Raw genomic sequence first — 12,448 nt, 5'->3', positions numbered from 1 at the left:
AAATTTCAACCCACAGCTGTTCAAGCCTAACTGTTGCAGATATTTTATGAACGAAGGATGCCAGTAATCTGCTGTATGGATTGTTTTTTTTTTTTTTACTAATTTGTTTTTACTTTCTCCGTTCTGTTATTTAAAAAAAAAAATAATAATTCGAAAAGGTTTATTATCCTTTGTCGGTTACATACCTACGTGACTGTAACCCCGACTCAGTAACATGATCTTTGCGCTTCACAAATGACAGTCTTCAATATTCTTACTTCAGCCAACTCTCAATCACCACTGCATAGCTCAAAAGGGGAAATCAATTACCTTTGGCAGGTAAATCTCTAGATTAGAATATAAAAGGAAGATATTCGCGATTTTTTACCTCTGCTAAATTTCGCGGATACACGTCTTTGTTGGCAAGCAGCTGGTTCATTATTCACATTAATACTCGACTTAGTACTCTCAATATCAGAATCATGTTCACATCATGAATATCAACTAAGACTAGACTTTAAATATAAGATTTAACGGTTAAATCATGAGCTATCCTTACAACTATACTTAAGCTTAAGATTACACTTACAATACTAGCTTATACTAACTTACACTAATACTTAAAATTATGACACTTCACGTGTCCTTCCTCCGGAAAAAAAAAAATTAACATCGGAAGTCAACATTCAAATCATTCATCTACATTTCCTAGTGACGTGTGTGTGGATGGGACGGACTTACCAAATTTGACTGTGAACACAACTCCAATAAGTGGTACCTGTCGGTCCACAAGAAAAATCACGTACCCCAGGGGGTCGCTTCTCTGTCACGATAAACTCTCGAAATTCAGTGGATAGATGAGCCCCAGCCAACCTCATGTCTGGGTGGCAACATGGTCGTCTCACCTGGACAGACCCGTACTCTCGCTGCCAGGATCATCCTAGGGGCGCTTCTCATTCATACAACTTACTAACTAATCTCATTTATGCTCTCATCCATTCGTTCTTATGCTTCCAGCTCTCCATCTAGTAACTGATGAGCGCCTGTCAGGTCCTGAAGTCACTGTTTTGCCCGAGACCGTGTTGACTGTAAGTTGAGAGGTAGACACGCATTGCCCCTCGAAATATAGCAATCTGATATTTCCATCAAATTGGGCTGCACCCATGTCACGAATTGGCGCGATTTTCTCTCTAAATAAACTCGTGACATTGAACTTTGTGGGAAACCGCGAATTCTAGTGAATTCCTAATAAGTATGACTCAGTCAACCGCCATGCATTCACCCGATTGGGAGTGTTTTCAGAACATTATTCACTGTTTCATAAGTGATCGTCCTTGCGCGTGACATTAGCGCATTCGCTGATTAATTTATTATGGGCGTGTTTCGCTCGCATTAATTTCGTTACCAGTTGGCAGCTGGCCTCAGTCCTTGCCTCGCTTGTTTGAATTCAGTTAGGATTGAAGCGCCGTGAGACCAGGTTGTTCTTCAGCGGGTTCCTGAAGTCTCCACTCAGTATGATCCGGCGTATAGGTTCAGCGTGTGGCAGTATGCTTCCTCAGCAATGACGCCCAGTCCGTCCCGCCTAGCCCCTTTTCTGACCAGTATTTTTCTTTCGTTTTTCCTAGGCTTAAGAGTTTAGCTTGTGAGTGAGCGAGCGAGTGTATTCTCTTTGTTATTTTGAATTCATTTTGAAACATGTAACGTAAATTAGATTCATTGTAATTAATAAATTTTCAGTTCTTTTCTTTGGGTTTCATGTAATGTAAACTCGTGTTTTATTTCTTCACATTAAGCTTATTCTAGATATCGCTCCTAGTTTGCATAATGCTTTGCATTATTCATAACTGGTACTTAGGCCAGTCATTTTGTATTAAGCTTAAAATCCGTTGTGCAACCAGGAGTTAATTGCACCAGCAAGAACCTGTTTATCATTAATAGCATTAGTTATTGATTGTCAGGGTTGGAGTCACTTTCTCCAGAGTCCAACAGTACTATAAACAGCACGTTTGAGTAATTAGTCTCTGCTGTGTACTGTTGAGAAAGTTTATAAATTTTCGTCCTTAGAAAATCGGTGAAGTAAGCCGGCATAAAGTAATCATTGCTTGATTTTCACAAGTCAGTATTTTGTCCTTGTTCTCAAGTATTATTGAATATTATTCTTTAATATTGCATAATCTCAAAAACCCAGTGACATTTGGCGACCTCATTCCAGGATATTAACTCCTAGCTCTAAAGTTATTCACGAGACAATACTCACTCACCCATAGTTAGGTATTTATCATTAAAGTCTATAGGCACTATTTTACTGGTGATTATTAATTCATTTTTATCAATTTATGTAATAGTTTTCACAGTGTTTTGTTTAATTTTCGTTCTTTACCAGTCTAACTACATAAAACTGGTCACCACTAACCTGTGCCTATATTCTTTATTCTCGATTATTGGCATCTTTCTCTGCAAAATAGCTGTCAGTACTTGGTCTCTAGTTCACTTTGATTGACTTAGCATCATGGCTGCCAACGTCTATGTACAGGAAGCTAGAGATATGGGGCTTAGCAACCCCGAAAAGATCCAAAACTATGTCCTCTCACGGTTTAATTACGAGCAACAACGTGAGAAAGATGCTCGTGGAGAACGCGAAAGAGAACGTGAACACGAACGAAAACAATGCGAGGAACGTGAGAGAGAGCGTGAACACAAGCGACAACAACGCGAATACGAGCAAAAAGAACGCGAATACGAGCAAAAACAACACGAACTCGAGTTAGAACAAGAGCGAGAACAACGCGAATACGAGCGAGAACAACGTGAGAGAGAACGTCAACTCGAGTTAGAACAACGAGAGAGAGAACGTGAATACAAGCGAGAACAACGAGAACACGAACGTGCCGAGCATGAGGCACGTGAAAAACATGAACTTGAGATGTTGAAGCTCAAGCGAGATTCCTTGGCTTCAGACACATCTGGTGCAGCTGGCCCAAGCTCCACGAGCGCTCTCCATGCACATATTATGGCGACCCCACACATTAAGCTTCCTCCATACAAGGAAGGCGAGCGAATCGAGCCATACATAGCTCGTTTTGAAGACATGGCTCAGCTTTACCAGCTGGATGATGCAGCAAAGCGGCTTCAGTTTCTTAGCCTGTTTGAGGGCTCTGCCCTCGATATTCTCCACAGAATCCATGGAGACAATCTCGCTTATAAGATGATGAAGGCCACACTCATCAAAGCGTACGGTCTCACAGTTGATGACGCCAAGAGTCAGTTCCTGAGGGCGCGTCTACAGGAAAAAGAGACTGCTGTTCAGTTTCTTGATCGGCTTACTGCTTACTTAGATGAGTGGATGGAGAAAGATGAAACTCCTTCCATGTGTGAGGGGATAATTGACCTTATGCTGTGCACGCAGCTAGAAAAGTCGTGGCCTACTGAACTTATGGCTGAGCTTAAGATCTGCCAGGTAAGAGATGCCAGCCAAATGGTGAAGAAGGCTGATGCATTCTTCACTGCATACGGGTATCAAACTCGCAAGCAGCATACCTGGAACAGGAAACCTGATAAATCTGGGAAACCATCTCAGACCAAACCCCAGCAACAAGGCCATTCTCAGAATAATGGCCAAGGTCCAAAACCACAGAAGAAGGACCAGGGGCAAAACACTCAGAAACCTGAGTGGAAGCGGTACAATAAGCAGAACCCTAACCAGCAACAGTACCAGTATTTCAAGCAGCAACAGGGCAAGGACAGACCACGTAACCCTCAGGCAGGACAATTGACTTTAGTGTATCAGAGGCAGGATGCAAATGCAGTCCTTATGCCACAACAAGCGTACAATGGTGCCAACCCCACTAGTACAGGTACTTCACAGTTCACTAGTTCCCCAGCGACAGTGAACCCTCATCCACAGGTGGTCAATGCTCCAGCTACTCAGATGGTGAGCACGACCCCTCAGGTATCAAGTTCTCAGGGCGCCACATTGGCTGCATCGTTTGTTCCACAGTCTCACCAATGACTGGCTGCTACCTCCTCAGATCCTTCCACCAGTAACACTGCCTTTCTTGTTCAGCCAGGGTTTGTGGGAGGTGTTTCTGTAAATTTCCTGAGAGATAATGGTTCCTCAGGTTGCTCTGTTAAGCAAAGTTCAGTTCGGCCCGACGAGTACACGGGTAAGCAGATCCAAGTTAGACTTACTGATGGGTCAGTGAGATTGTTCCCTGAGGCACGTATCCAGGTGGCATCTCCTTTCTACACTGGCTTGAAAACTGCTGTTGTCATGCCAGAACCCTTGTTTGACCTCATTATCGGCAACATGCCAGGCGTCAAAAACAGTTGCACCGTAGATGTTGCTACTCAGACTTCGGCTGTTGCAGTAACACGAGCCATGGCTAAGGCTCCGAATCGTGTCACCCCGTTGACCGTCACAATGCCGCAAGATTTGATTCGTAGTCAAGATGTTGCCCAATAACAACAGTCTGACCCAACACTTGCCTCAGTGCGTAAGAAGCTGGGGGGTAAAGTGATTAAATATTCATGGGGAGGTCAAGCCAGGTTCCTTCACAAGCAAGGATGGCTATACCGTGAGTCACAAACACCCCGGGTCGAGGTTGGACTGCAATTCGTTGTTCCCCCGAAGTATCGCCGGGCAGTGTTTGAATTAGGTCATTGTTAAGTGATGGGAGGTCACATGGGCCAAATGAAAACCTCTGACCGAATCCATGCTGACTTTTTCTGGCCAGGAATGGGACAGGAAATGAAAAGGCTTGTGCGTTCCTGTAATGTGTGTCAGTGTACCACTGACCGGGGATGTGTCTGTCCTGCGCCATTGAAACCTGTTATCTCTGAACCGTTCAAGAGAGTAGCAGTTGACATTGTTGGGCCAATCTCCCCTAGGGCAAGTGATGGATCAAGGTATATCCTCACTATTGTTGATTTCAGCACACGGTGGCCTGAAGCCGTGGCCCTTAAGAATATAGAGGCCGTTATTGTTGCTGAGGCATTGATTGAAGTGTCCTGTCATGTAGGAATCCCCAAAGAGGTTTTAAGCGACCGAGGTTTGCAGTTCACCTCCGCAATGATGAACGAAACATTCAGGTTGTTGTCCATCCGAGGCCTGCGAACTACCCCTTACCATCCCATGTGTAACGGGCTGTGTGAAAGGTTCAATGGGACTCTCAAGAAGATGTTAAAGTGCATGGCTGCCAAACAGCCAAAGGAATGGCCACGTTTCATTGCTCCTCTTCTGTTTGCTTATCGAGAAGCCCCACAGCATTCCTTGAAGTTCTCACCCTTTGAATTGGTGTATGAAATGTCGGTCCGTGGACCACTTCAAGTCCTTCGCGAGTTATGGGGCAATGAAGAACCCAACCCTGAAGTCAAGACCACCTACACCTACGTCCTTGATCTAGCTGACCACCTCCAGTCGACGTGTGAGTTAGCTAAAGAAGAATTGATCAAGGCGCGCGAAGTTCAGAAAGCCTATTATGATAAGAAAGCAAAACTTCGGAAGTTTAGTCCATGCGATAAGTGCTTGGTGTTACTCCCCACTGCCCGGAACAAGTTGTTGGCACAGTGGAAGGGTCCATTTGATGTAGTAGAGCGCATCTCATACCTAACACTACATAATTCAGATGGGGAATCTTTGCAAAAGGTTCCACATTAACATGTTGAAGGTTTATCATGAGTCAAACCCCGAGGAGACTGGCCTACGAGTAGCTGATGATAGTGACCAGCCACTGGAAGAAAACGGGGCAGCCGCGGTGATCCCAGTTGATGACCATGATGACGAGCCCTTAACCGCTCAGTCCCATCAGGAAGAGACTGTCGAAGATGTTTTACTTAACACTGACTTAGCATTGGGTGATCAGAATGCCATAAGGTCATTACTCTGTCGGTATGCTGATGTCTTCTCTGACCAACCTAGACTTGCAAAGGTTGATTGTCACAAAACTGAGTTGACCGACGATACTCCCGTGAAGATTAAGCCATATCCGATTCCCATGCGACTGCTGGGCGCAGTAGACAACGAAATTGCTGATATGGAGATTGCAGGTATTATTGAAAAGTCCTCATCTCCTTACTGCAGTCCAATGGTAGCAGTTCGCAAGAAAGATGGTAGAGTCAGGATTTGTGGCGACTATAGGAGGCTCAATCCAATCACCAAAGTGGATGCTGAGCCAATGGGTGACCACATTGCCATCTTCTCCAAGCTGGCAGGGTCACGATAGTTCACAAAACTCAATTTGGCGAAGGGATTCTTTCAGATTCCCCTTCACCCCGAGAGCCGTCAGTTCACTACCTTTGCTACTCCTAGGTAGTTGTATCAGTATAAAGTCCTCCCATTTGGACTTACCAATTCCCCAGCAGTATTCAATCATGCCATGAGACAAGTGTTCCATGGTATTGTAGGAGTAGAGATGTTCGTCGATGATGTCCTCATTCATTCTGCCACATTGGAGGAGCACCTTAGACTCTTGGAAATTGTCTTCAGTAGACTCCAGAGTTTCAACATGACTGTGAAGCCTAGCAAATGTAAAATTGTTCACAGTGAGGTGTAGTTCCTCGGACATATTGTTGGCAACAATCACTGCAGGTGTCAGGGTGACAAGATTAGGAAAGTTAGAGAAGCCCCGAGACCCGTGACCAAGAAACAGGTTAGGGCATTCCTTGGCCTAGTGGGGTATTATAGGAGTTTTATCCCCACCTTTGCTCTTATTGCCCAACCTTTGTATTAGGTGTTTCGAAAACATGCTCCAAACACCATTGAATGGGGAGAAGCGCAAGATAGATCTTTTGCTGCCCTTAAAAATATGCCGTGTAAGGAGCCTATCTTGCAGTTGCCTGATTCCAACAAACCTTTCATACTGCGCAATGATGCTTCACAAGATGAAGTAGGTGCCGTATTAATGCAGGAATCAGAAGGTGGTATTTTCCCAGTGGCACACCATAGCCATAAGCTAAAACCTGCCGAAGGAACTCTTGGCTGTGGTTGATGGTGTTAAGAAATATTATTATTATTTATATGGGGCACCATTCGCTCTGGAAACTGATCATATGCCACTCACTAGTCTCAGCACGACCAAGACGGCTAATGCAAGATTGATACGCTGGACAATGTATTTGCAGCAGTTTAACCTTGTTGTGAGATACATCAAGGGAAGTGACAATGTAGGCGCAGACCTGCTAGCTGATAACTAACACGGGTTCCATTAGTGAATTGCAGCGTTTGATGTCCTGCACAAACGCCCAGTCTTTTCGCTAATTAGGTATAAGGTTTAACCAGTAAACCGGGTTCCATTAGCGAATCGCAGCGTTTGATGTCCTGCACAAATGCCCAGTCTTTTCGCTCATGACCACGTTCCCTGGTTAATTTAGCGAATTGCAGCGTTTGATGTCCTGCACAAACGCCCAGTCTTTTCGCTAATTAGGTATAGAGTTTCACTGGTAAACTAGGTTCCATTAGCGAATTGCAGCGTTTGATGTCCTGCACAGACGCCCAGTCTTTTCGCTCATGACCACGTTCCCTGGTTAATTTAGCGAATTCCAGCATTTGATGTCCTGCACAAACGCCCAGTCTTTTCGCTAATTAGGTATAGGGTTTAACCAGTAAACTGGGTCAGTGTTTGATGTCCTGCAGAGACGCCTTGACTACGTTTCCTGGTTAATAATGTAAATAGTGTACTTTATGTAACATAAGTACTGATTGCCAAGCAGAGAGAAAGAAATGACACTTTTGATGCTCCACCTTGATTGCTTTCACAAGTGCAGCTGGCGGGTGCAGCATTGCCGTGCAGAACAGCTGATCGTCCCTGATGCATGCTGTCACCTCTTCTCTTCTGCCTCATCGTCAATATTTACTATTGACTTGCATTATGTAATTTTACACATAGGTACAGTTACACCACAACTGACACACCTACACCGTGTTATCACATACATCACGCTACATAACAATTGGTTGTTAATGTAAATGTAGCGAACTTTTCGCTTAGTTTGACCTGAGTACAGGATTTTTCACTGTCGTCACGGAGTTTTTCCCTCAAGCTTGTTTCTATTAACGTAAATACGAGGTTTTCTCACTCACTGGCGACTGTGACTTTCCCCTGTAGCAGGATAGCACACACACCACACTGTGAATCTTGTGTGACTGAGTTAGGATTTATATGTATGCATATGTTGTAAAAAAAATTTGTAGAAAAAAATTTGATTTTTGATAGGGCGTAATGTCAGGAATTGGCATGATTTTCTTTCTAAATAAACTGTGACAAAAACTTGATTTTTGATAGGGCGTAATGTCAGGAATTGGCGTGATTTTCTTTCTAAATAAACTGTGACATTGAAGTTTGTGGGAAACCGTGAATTCTATTGAATTCCTAATAAGTATCACTCAGTCAACCACCACGCATTCACCCGATCGGGAATGTTTTCTGAACATTTTTCACTGTTTCATAAGTGATCGTCCTTGTGAGCGACATTAGCGTATTCGCTGAGTAATTTGTTATGGGCGTGTTTCGCTCGCATTAATTCCGTTACTAGTTGGCGGCTGGCCTCAGTCCTTGCCTCGCTTATTTGAATTCAGTTAGGATTGAAGCGCCGTGAGACCAGGTTGTTCTTCAGCGGGTTCCTGAAATCTCCACTCAGTGTGATCCAGCGTAGAGGTTCAGCATGTGTGGCAGTGTCCTTCCTCAGCAACGACGCCCAGTCCATCCCGCCTAGCCTCTTTTCTGACCAGTATTTTTCTTTCGTTTTTCCTAGGCTTAAGAGTTTAGCTTGTGAGTGAGCGAGTGAGTGTATTCTCTTTGTTATTTTGAATACACTTTGAAACGTAACGTAAATTTGTTTCATTGTAATTAATAAATTTTCAGTTCTTTTCTTTGAGCTTGATATAATGTAAACTCGTGTTTTATTTCTCCACATTAAGCTTATTCTAGATATCGCTCCTAGTTTGCATAACACTTTGCATTATTCGTAACTGGTACTTAGGCCAGTCCTTTTGTATTAAGCTTAAAATCTGTTGTGCAACCAAGAGTTAATGCACCAGCAAGAACCTGTTTATCATTAATAGCATTAGTTATTGATTGTCTGGGGTGGAGTCACTTTCTCCGGAGTCCAACAGTACTAATAAACAGCACGTGTGAGTAATTAGTCTCTGCTGTGTACTGTTGAGAAAGTTTATAAATTCTCGTCCCTAGAGAATTGGCGAAGTAGGCCGGCATAAAGTAATCATTGCTTGATTCTCGCAAGTCAGTTCTCTGTCCTTGCTCTCAAGTATTATTGAATATTGTTCTTTAATATAGCAAAATCTCAAAAACCACATGGCAACCTATAACCCAAACTCCTATGAACTCTCAGTCAATAGTCAGACAGTCTGACCCGCACACATTTCCCTATCCATCTGTTAATACCGCCATAACCAGCTTAACACTCAACACTTCTCAACAAGTCTCCTGGGAGGGCATCTCTCACAGGGCGGCAGCTATTCATCCACCGGATCAGGCTCAAAGGCCACCTCCAGGGGTCCCAAGGGCCACTCTTCTCCGCACCAGGGCCTCACTCGTCCCGTGGTTCCCTGCATCCTCTTCCCCGTGAACACATCCTCTACCACGTACACACCCCTGTCCATCAACATTTCCACTACATGATGGCGTGATATGTGTGGATTGTTTTGTTTTGAGGGGGAAGAACCTAACGAATCGGCTATCATGGTCCACTGAGCTACACTTGTTCTTCTTGACATTTGACTCCTAAGTTCCATCAACAACTCATCTTCTACCTTACTACTCCTTCCACTAGACCAAACCACAAAATACAGAAATTGTGTTTCCATCTCATTATTCATTCTATTCTCGGTGAAATATAATTTTGCTGGTCCTCCAGGAGCTTTAAAGAGCATTATTTCTAGAAATATCGCGAAATTAAGTGGGCATCCAGTGTACTGTTATTGAGGGATTCTATCCCACAACAATATCTTATCCCACCGCTTTAGCCACCAGTGTAACGACGAAAAAAATTTATGCCACCACTGTCTCCCACCAGGATAATGAACAGAACTTTTTGATACCACCAGTGTAATGCCGAGAATTTTAGAAATTATGAAAAATGGGGTAGTGTGGTCTTATTTGAGAATACATGGCTTTATGAGAAATGAGGTTGTGTGATCGTATTAGATAGGGCATGAGTAGTTAGGTATTAGCATACCATGCAGGCCACTCAACCTCGTCTGTACTACTCCTTGGAGGATAGCAAAATTCAAACTCAAAATGATTTAACCTAAATTTACTGAGTATTAGGAACTGAGATACAGATTACTCCTCAAACTGTGATCTATACAAACAAAATATTATGAGGATCTATATCAGCAGAAATATGAATCTTCTCAAACCGAATATTCAAAGAATACTATTACACTTTTCAGATATATGAATCTTCACGAAGTAAATTAATATTCAGTAATAAGGATTTACAGTATAACTTCAGAAATATGTATCTTTACACACTAGATTATATCCCAAGAATACTGATACGCATGGATATAGTCCCGTGGTCTCTGACGGACTCGTTGGGAATGAACATAAAGATTATCATTAAAGAATCTCTAAGACTAAATGCACAACTGAAGAATCTTATATAAGTTAGACAAAATAATCAATGGGGTCAATAATCACATGGACCGTAATCAAATGGACAAATGGACCAGCCGATATTCACATAGATTCCATGATCTAAATGGGGGGGAGGGTGATTCAGTGTGTTAGCAGTTAGGCCGCGGCTAGACCGCTCGAATCCTTGGGATGCGAGCCACGGCCCTCCGTAACACTCGTCTGCAACGATGAGGAGAGGAACAGCGATCTCATTATTCAGCACAAGAAGGATCAGGGGAAAATCTCACTAATTCAACTCACGAACGTATATGATTTAATACACGAGGGAGAAAGGGGGGGGGGTGAGAGCTCGGGAACTAACCTGCAACGATGAGAGGAACATCGATCTGGCGGTTGATGCTGTCCCCTGACGTTTTATAAGTGACCAACACAGTGTTCAAGGATTTGCTGAAAGTTTAACTGATTACACTGTAATACTACTGACTACTAGATCTTCAAGGAATACGAGAGATACGTTTGCACTTAACATATGTAGAAAAAGTACTTATGATGTTGAAATTTTTGTAACCAACATATAGGAACTTTAATCATAATGAAACCAAATCAATTAAGAATTTGAACAGTTTTATTACCCTCTGTTGGTTACATGCTTACGTGACTGTAACCCCGACTCAATAACGTGAATTTCGCACTTCACAAATGACGATTTTCAATATTCTTACTTCAATCAACTCTCAATCACCACTGCATGGTTCAAAAGGGGAAATCTATTAACTTTGGCAGGTAAATCTCTAGATCAGAATATAAAAGAAAGGTATTCGTGATTTTTTACATCTGCTAAATTTCGCAGATACACGTCTTTGTTGGCAAGCAGCTGGTTCATTATTCACATTAACTCACCGCGTGCCAGTGCCGTTTTAAAACAGTCTGACATAATGCCGCGGCCAGTTCCATTGCCGTTTTAAAACAGTCTAAAATAAAAAACTTCACTGTGACCGCATTTTTCAAGATTCTCAGGTAAAAATTTGCGGGCATGTAAGGTAACTGTTCCTCTACCATCCCCCAGGCTGTCAAGGCCATACACTCACTTGCTCCCCCCCTCATGCTTGCTCTGCCTCACTCTGCCAGTGTGCCTCACCCAGTGCTGTACATAGTGAAGGCATTTTGTAAATATTTTCATGTAAGTGTAAGTTGTAAATATTTTCTTGTAAGTGTAAGGACTATATTGTGAAGTCAATTTGTAAATACCTTCTTGTAAGTGCCCGGACTGTATATAATGAAGTAAAGTTGTATGTATCATCAAGTAAGTGTAAGATAATGCATTCACAGTGAGAAAGACACACAAACTGTGATAGATGCTGAAGTAATAAGTGATCAGAAGTGTACTGAACATAGCTATACCTTCCCAGCATAAATACCTGAGTATACCTTACATAGAAAACGGCTTTCTCACATATGTGGTGAGCGTGAGAGAGCGGCTATACCTGTACACAAGTATGCAGAACTAAATAACACTCATTTCCGAGCCTCGGTGAGCATTTAAATGGCGAAATTCGTTGTTTCCACATCAAAATCTATCATTTTAGCCAAGAAAAAAAAAGGTCAAAAAATGACCGGCACTGGGGTGACCCAGAGGGCTAAAAATAGCCAGCATGCGGCGGGTTTATACTCAATTTAGTACTATCAATATCAGAATCATGTTCACATCATGAATATCAACTAAGACTAGACTTAAATATAAGATTTAAAGGTTAAATCATGAGCTATACTTATAACTATATTTAAGCTTAAGATTACACTTACAACACTAACTTATACTAACTTACACTAATACTTAAAATTATGGCACTACAGTCGTAATTGAAACCTAGGCC

This window comes from Coenobita brevimanus, chromosome 102 (genome assembly GCF_032717465.1).
Source record: "Coenobita brevimanus isolate Jiangsu-jjx chromosome 102, ASM3271746v2, whole genome shotgun sequence".
NCBI classification, from domain to species: Eukaryota; Metazoa; Arthropoda; class Malacostraca; order Decapoda; family Coenobitidae; genus Coenobita; species Coenobita brevimanus.
The sequence above is the reverse complement of the archived record's forward strand: the minus strand, read 5'-3'. Positions refer to the sequence as shown.